Genomic DNA, 8,993 nt, shown 5'->3' with positions numbered 1-8,993 from the left:
AGTTATCATAACGTGGAACCGTAACATGGACAAGCCAATTGGCGAGAAATGCATCATCCATTATTTGTAAATATACAGGCGAACCAGAAGACCTTTTAGTTTTCTACTACAGACAAAGCCGTGCGGGTACCACTAGTAAATCATAAATCATGAAAACAAGAGATGACAGCACTTTTTTTTATTTTGTGGCGCAAAGAAACATAAAAAAAAAAAAAGAAAAAACTACATATGTGTGTAAGATTAAATGAACAAGAACAATTAAGTGATTAAAAAGAAGAAAAAAAGCAACTATGATGAATTTTTATGATTTTTTTTCACGAACTCGCTTTTTACGAGTACTCGGTTATAACGAACAAATATCACGTTTCCTTCTGCGCTCGTTATAAGCGAGTTCGACTGTTTTATGAAAATATAATTTAAAATAACAAAAGGAAGTATCAGATGAGTTTTTCCAAAACATGCATGGGTTTGAAATTTTTTTTGACGAACCATACTTTTCCTCAAATATATTTTAGTTACGTTGGTAAGCTGTTGCTCTTTCATTACTAACTACTGAAAATTCCGGTATGAAACTTAATTCAATGTATATTTTGCATTTGAATATTTTTATCCATTTGCGGGGGCTTATGTCGCAAGAAGAAATGTAATTCTCAGAACAGTGAGATTTTATACAGCTAGACCTTATTGAGCACAGCTGCTAATTAGTTCGACTCCAAATCACTGAAAGCTTCCCCAATGAAACGTTTTTCCCGAAAAAATTACAGCTAGAAAATATTTTAAAATTTGATTGCTTAGTAAATCGTTCACTAAGTTAATCAACTTTTCCCTTTTTGTCCTAAATAATTTGTAAATATATAAAAACTAGTGGTACCCGCACGACTTTGCCCGTAGTAGAAAACTAAAAGATCTTTTAGTTTGCCTGTATACTTATAAATAATGTATGGTGAATTTCTCGCCAATTGGCTTGTCCATGTTACGGTTCCACGTTATGATAACTTGGTAATTTACTCGTCTATTTTATGATAATTTTGCTCGGGAAAATGTTCTTAAAATTGGAATAGAAAAAGAACAAAATTGAATTTTCGAAAAATCGCTTCAAGGTGCCACATTCCCATGCTACAAACTAACTTTGCGAAATTTCATGAAAATCGGCCGAACAGTCTAGGCTCTATGCGCGTCACAGAGATCCAGACATCCAGATAGACAGAGATCCAGACAGACTTTCAGCTCTGTTATTAGTAATAGAGATGTAAGGAAAAATCGAGTCCAATTTGTCCTAAACATAACGTAGGAATCGCCCTGAGTAAATATGTGAGCATATTTATCGTTTTAAACAATTGATGCGACGGACATATATGCAAAAAAACAGCAATATATAGATGAAAATTATAGTTTGCCAAAGTTAAGAGATTTTTTAGTTGCTTAGTAATTGGTCAAAATTTATACATTCTTTCAAAATAGTATAAACGAAAATACATTTGTCCAGGAGTAAATCATCGAAACTTCGAAGAAACTTTCAAAATGTTACTGAACAAACACAAGTCAGATCTTTCGATAAGAACCGATTCTCGCTACAAAAATATATCCGAAATAAATGTTGTAACGTCAACTTTCTTCGGATATGTGTCATTCTTTGCACGTAAGAAAGTAAATATCTGTAAAGAGCGTAAAATATATTGAGAGGGCGAAAGAAAAATCAATAAATCCTATAAAATTTTAGGTCGGATTTTATGAAGAACGTGGACGTTCACTATCACGTTCCTTTTCTTTTCTTTGGAACTAACCTTAGATTGTGAAAATTTCTGTCGCATCTATGAGTTAAATTGAGGCAGTGAGAAGCAAAGGGATGTAAGTGCTAAAATTGCATATTTGGAGAAAACCAGTACAAATGGTAGTTGAACTTCTCTTCTGTTTTGGGGCACTAGTAGCCCTGTTAGGTGCAGCTACACAGCATGATTTAGAAAAACATTTCAATGAAAGTCTGCCTAGAACTGGAATTTTAAACGTGTCTTAATCGAAAATTGAAAATGTCCACTTACATCCCTTTGCTTTTCACTGCCGCAATTGACTTCTTGACTATTGGCAATCAATAGTATTTTCTTCATATCACATTTACCCCATTACGCTTTTTTCTTTTACCAGCTTTTTGTGGTAATTGCGAAATGCTTACACCTAGCGCAGTGAAAAGTTGTAGTTGAAGAGGCAACGGTCAAAAACATCTTAATCAAATAATCTCAAGCTTAAGGTTGATTATTCTTTAGCTAGGTAAAAACCACTGCATAATATAGTTTGTACAGTAAATATAAAGATTAGGATTTTTTCTTTTGGTCGTCCGTGGGGAGTAGAAGTATTATTAGACGCCATTCTTTTACTTCTAGTCTCCGCTTTGTTTGCATCCCCCCGTACAAAAATGTAACTAAACAACAAATTTGCTTTTACAATTCTGCATTAAAGCTAAAAGTTAAAATTTGGGTTAATTTAATGTTGTTAGGGTTAATGTGAAGAGATATTTCTACTTTCATTCATAATTTCCTCATTCATCCATGACTTATAAGCAAAGAATAAATTTTTTTTCTAAATTAATTAAATTCAAAAAAAAAAAAAAAGAAAATTGATGACGCAGGTGAGGTTGAAGAGTGTACCGACCAAAAGGTTCCGATCTATAACATTTTCATCGTCACTTTTTGTTACTTATTCACCACGTGATGAGTAACAACCGCTAATCTTGATTTTTTATAGTAAAGACAAAAAAAAAAAAAAAAAAAAAAAAAAAAAAAATTGATAAAAAGTAAGAAAAATAGCAGTTTTTGCATGAAAAGAGTTTATTCCATTTCGCACCCAAACGAGAACTACTTAAAGGGCATTCACACAGTTGCTTTCTACTACCCATGATCCTTTGCCTAAAGATATGCCATTAGTAAAGTTGTACCACCTGAAGATGACGCATGAACTTGAAGTGAAAATAAAACAATTCCTTTCATAATAAGTAGGATCAGCGGTGAAGTGCTTTTACTACTCGCGCGTTCTCGCTGATCTCATCTGCAGCAAAACGAAGTGTTCTGCTTCCACTTCCAGTTCATCCACCATCTCTCCGGCACAGCTATAATTTTTCGGGCATTTGAGATTGTTGTTGTGTCAACATCTTGTCGACTACATTTAAAAGTTGCTTTGTTTTCCATTTTAGTTTAATAATTAGTTTTAAACTAGAAATAATATTTTACCGCACAAAAGATGTTTAATCGTAACCAATCCGGTAAAAACAGTTTATACCAACACATAAAGTTATAGAACTAAATTATTACGAATGTTTTACAAACGTTTTCAAAAAATTTTATTGCTTTAACTAAAAGAGCCTAGTAATTGGAATTAGATTTTGCTTATTCGTGCAGCATATTGATTTGTTTTTTTATTGCATACATCGGTTGTGTTCGATGAGCGACCGGTAACTCACTGGTTAAAATAATGACGTCAAATACTAACGTCATAGTTGTAACGTGATCAATCAACCGGTCGCTACCGGTTGAGCTCGTAGAACATATGCTTTGATAATGGGGTCGTTTCCAATATTTTAAAAGTATTTTTTCTCTGAAAGAACATGCTTAAAAACATAGGATCTAGCCATTTTTTAAATAATTTGTTTAAGTTTAATATTTAAAAAAAATACTTAAATCGGTTATCTTTCATTGTTTACATTTCTTGCCGATGACATCACAAATGATGAAAGGCCATTCTGTGTTGCCATTCACGGTCCAAAATATTTAACTCGCATCTTTACTCACGTGTATTGGCAACGATATGGTTGATAGCAAGCGTAGAGTGCAATTTTAATTCGCTTCTTGATTATTATAACGTGAAAACGCGGTACAAAGATGCGCCAAAACCCAAAAAGCATCATTTGTTACGTCATCTAGACCACGCCTTGTTTGAAAAATCGGACATTAAAAAAAATATTTAAAAAAAAAACTGTAAGGAAAATAAAAGAATTTTCTGGGTCCATGTTATTTTGTTTGCTTATTCTATCAATTTCAGTGACTAAAAGTAGTACTTTTGACTGAAGGAAACAACCCCCATTGCTAGACTGTCGATTAAGCTTTTACTAAACATCACCTTTTAAGTTATGGGTACGTCTTGCGTACTAAATACTATATTAGTAACGCAGTTGAACGTAAGACGCTATTTGCAGGGAAAATGTTGATGAAACAAAAATTTGAGTTCATTAGGCGAATGACAAGTTTTTATCCCTCATCAAGTAGTTTGTTAATTGCTCTGCTACCAGTCAGCGCGTAAGTGTCAATAACTGCCTTGCCAAAATCTTCCAGGATGGCACCTTTTTTTCCAAGGTCCTATGCATCTCAAGTCAAAGATCATGAAAAAAAAAAAAAAAAAAAAACTTGCGCACAGTCCTTTCAGTCTGTTCCATCCCAATAAATAAACGCATACACACATCACTTCACTACAGTAGAGAGCCCACCGTACCTAATATTTCACGTGATTTAACGGGTTGGATGGGGGTCCTGAAGACAGGTTTGTTTTTGATCCCAGACCAGGAACTGAGCAACCCTTGATCCAGCACCAGACAGAGGTATTGATTTGGAATGTGAACATGGAGGGCGTTATGACTACGACAAATTTAACCTGGATTAGTTACCATTGGTGCACAAGGAGGATTTTTGAACAACAGACATCAAACCCATGACTCTCCAGTTACTTACTGTACAACAGGTGACCTGACCCGGGCGGTCATTCCAAGCTCGTCAGCTTGCGAGATCGAGATTTTCGCTCACGTGATCGGTTTTGACGTAGAAATGTTGCAAAGTAGTATTCTAATCTACTCGAACCTAGCCGCAAACTAAGTTCGAGTAGATTAGAATACTACTTTGTGACATTTCTACGTCAAAACCGATCACGTGAGCGAAAATCTCGATCTCGCAAGCTGACGAGCTTGGAATGACCGCCCATGTAGTTACTGATCAGGACACCACCGCTTCGCAAGCACACGCACACACATACACATACGCGCGGGAAGTAATAAAATGACATTTATGTCAAAAATAAATGCTTTATTAAAAGGGGAGTCAGTACCCTTTATACCATTAATGTTAATTTGCACAGGTTCATGTACCTTTTTCTAAAACTCTATTTAAAATACAATTTAAAATTTTTTTCTGTATTTTAAGTAGAGTCTTTTCTCTATACTGAAGTAAAATTTTACAGAAAGAAAGCTTAGTTTTTTTTTTTTTAATCTAATGTAAAGTTATTGTTTTATTTCTTCAAAAAATGCCGTTTTGCAACACGAAATCAGATCCATAAAAAATATTTTTCAAATATGAGAAAAAAATTTACTTCACTATTTGCAATTAGATGTATGGAATAGATGGTAAAAATTTCAAAGCCTAACACAATTTAGTTTCTGATATAAAGGAACATTTAGTTTCAAAAATACCATTTCGAGATATTGCAATTTAAAGGGGAAAATCATACCTCTTCAAAATAGGTTTCTATTTTTTCAAAGCTTATTTTAACTTACTTCTAATATGAGAACAATCAAGAAGTTTATATCGTTAAAAAGGTATTGAAATGTATTCTCAAAATGTATCAAATTCAAAAAATCGAGTTTTTGAAAGTATGTAGGGTTACTGACTCCCCTTAAATACACTGCATTGTTGATGCCGAGATGCGAACAGATGAATCCAAAAGCATCAAAAATAACTTGCGCAGAGCAGTTTATAACCGTGATTTATTACTGCGAGTTCCGAGGCACAAGCTTTTATTTTATTAAATTTTGTAGCTTTTTATTATTTACGTCTTTTCTTCGTAAGCATCAGAAATCTTTCTCAAAAAGTAGAGCTCAGCATGAAGCTTTATATAAAGCAGACAGCTGAGAACAATAAACTAAGAAAGGTGGAAAAGTTGCTGGAGCTTTTTCTAGAAAAGCAGCTTTTTTATTACTTGGATTGCCATATACTTCTTACCTTTTTGAGTTACATTTACCAAATGCTTATTTGCTAGTAATATGATGTTTCGTTTTTTGGAAAGTCACGCTTTTCGTTAAAGAAAAATATTATGTGATACCTAATATGCGAAAGATAGTCAGAAAACGTCATTTCATAAATATTTTTTAAAACTTATCATATCATTTGTTCTCTTACTTAAGCTCAACGTTCTAAAAGATGTATTTATATAAAATAAGGAAGTAATTATTAAAACTTGAAGTAAATTATTCCACATTTAGATAGCGCAAATGTAGCTAAAGTATTAAATGTATATTACATATATTATTTAAAGACACACTCGCAGGTAGCACAATGGCAAGTGTGCTAAACAACAACAAGAAATTCAAAAGAATATTAACCATGTAAATTGATAACCACGTAAATATGAAAAGTTGAACAATATGAACAATAGAAAGGGCAGTAACTGCTACATTATCAAAGAGCTGTAGTAGTTGGCATATTATACTAATTTGCAGGTTTCTATAGAGGTCGGTAACGGGCAAGTCAGCGAGTACCGTATAGAGGTACGTTACCGACCTCTATAGAAACCTGAAAATTAGTATAATATGCCAACTGCTCCAGCTCTTTTATAACGTAGCAGTTACTGCCCATTCTATTGTTTATATTGTTCAACTTTTCATATTTACATGGTTTTCAATTTACACTGTAAATATTCTTTTGAGTTTCTTGTTGTTTAGGACACTTGCCATTGTGCTACCTATGAGTGAGACTTTAAATAATATAAATAAGGAAGTAATATATGGAAAAGTCATTTGCAGGAGTGCTCAAATGTCAATTTTGCTATTACGTATATAAACCCAATGTTATTATAGAAACAAGAACAGACCAAATCCCTAATTCTAAGATTTACGGCCATTTTTCACTCGTGATGTTGTTATTTTTCAATTATTGTATTATTATTTGGCTATACACATTAGGATGATTCGAAAAAATCGATTTCTTTATTTCGAAATCACGTTACTTCTTAAAAGTTTTAGTTTTTTACCCTCAAATAGGGAAAAATCATAAAAAAAATTCTAAGTTGACATGTTTAATTCGCGCATGAGGTTGAAAATTTGAAAAAATATGTTAAAAATTTAAATTTTCAGAAAATAATAAAATTAGTTTTTTTTTGTTTTTTCACAATGCAACAACCATAAAAGGTTAGTATATAGCATAATTTGAACCTGAGAAATATTTTATAACTTTTATATGAGATCTTTTGTTTGCGCATAAGCTTTAGATTGGAAAGGAGATTTTAGCCCAATTTCAGGAGTATGTGCAAACGAAAGATCTTATATAAGAGGCATAAAATATTCTTTTAGGTTCAAACTGCGTTATATACTGACAATGTATGGCTGTTGCGTTACAGAAATATAAAAAAAACTGACTTTATTTTTTTTTTTTTTTTTGAAAAATTCAATTTTTAGCATATTTTTTCAAACTTTCAGCCTCATTGCGCGAACTGAAGATGTCAACTTAGATTTTTTATAAAATTATTTTCTCCAATTGAGGACACCAAACTACAACTTTTGAGAGGTAACGCGATTCCAAAATGAAGAAATCGATTTTTTTCGAACCACCCTAATACATATGTTGTTTTAGTTCATAAGTTGTTTGTGAAAAAAAGAAAATAAAAATAAATAAATAAATATAATCAAGATTGCTACCTTGATTTTTTTAAATTTAAGAATAGTATGTATTAATTTCCCGTAGTTTAGCAATTGTACATTTTGGAAAGTTAGCTTTCATCTTTTGCTGTACAACTTTTGATTTTTCACTTTAGAACTTTCCATTTTGTCTACCGTCATTCAGCTCGTGATCTTTACTGCCCGGTTTCCCATTGCTTGTTTTTTTCGACAGCTCTCGTATTTCAATCTGCTTTTTTTTTCTCTCTTAATATCTCTGTTATGCTTCTCTTTATATAATCTCTTTTGCTTTACAGCTCTTGTTCTATGTTTCTAAAGCATTTGCTTTTTATCTACAGTTCTTGTTCGCTTTTCTACGCCTCTTATTCTCTTTCTCTGCTGCTCTCGTTAATTTTCTCTACACCTCTTGTTCTATTTCTCTAACGATACTGTTTTTCTCTACAGCTCTTGTTCTACGTTTCTAAAGCATTTGCTTTTTCTCTACAGCTCTTGTTCTTGTTTCTACATCTATTATTCTCTTTCTCTGCTGCTCTCGTGCCTTTTCTCTATACTTCTTGTTTTTATTTCTACCGATACTGTTCTTTTTCTCTTCAGATCTCGTTCTTTTTCTCTACTGCTGACGAAAACGATCGGATAATCTATTTTTAGCTAAGTCATTTTCCTCTTTTATTTTAGTTATTGATAAATATGCTGTGTTTATTGACAAAAATTCTCTGTTAGATTAGCTTTTCCTAAACCATTTGACTGCTTTGGTTTTTCGTAATGAATTTTTATGGTCTAGCCTGCTATTTTTATTTGTTTGAAACACAAGCGTCTAAAAAACTTCAAACGTTTTGGACTGATGTTGCACTTTGCCAGTGGTACCACAAGTCCTATTTTCAACTGCATTTTATTTTAAATATCATGCTTGCTGAATCTCTTGACTAAGTTCTGCTTTACTTGATAAAGTTTCAAAATCGAAATCAATTCGTGATGTATTACAAAAAAAAAAAAAAAAACATTAATTCAGAAAGTGCCACTAGTTCAATATGCGATAATTTTCCAGTATAAAATTAGTTTGAAAAAAAAATGGGTGCACACATTTTTATATGCAAAAATATAATTATTTCGCAGGTATAAAATTCCATTTGTTATTGATATTGAAAAAACAAAAACCCGAATACGCAATTTCTTATCAATGGCAGATATATTTTTAAACCAAAAATATTTTAAATAAAATGTTGAGCGAACACTATTTTTTTTACTTATTCCAGTTGGCAAGTCTGAGACTAGATCTCCAAAAGGATCCAAATTTATGGATAACGCAAGTAGAAGTCATTCATATGCCTTAGGTCACACCCTGGTAAAATAG

This window comes from Uloborus diversus, chromosome 7, assembly GCF_026930045.1.
Source record: "Uloborus diversus isolate 005 chromosome 7, Udiv.v.3.1, whole genome shotgun sequence".
Classification (NCBI taxonomy): Eukaryota; Metazoa; Arthropoda; class Arachnida; order Araneae; family Uloboridae; genus Uloborus; species Uloborus diversus.
The sequence above is the reverse complement of the archived record's forward strand: the minus strand, read 5'-3'. Positions refer to the sequence as shown.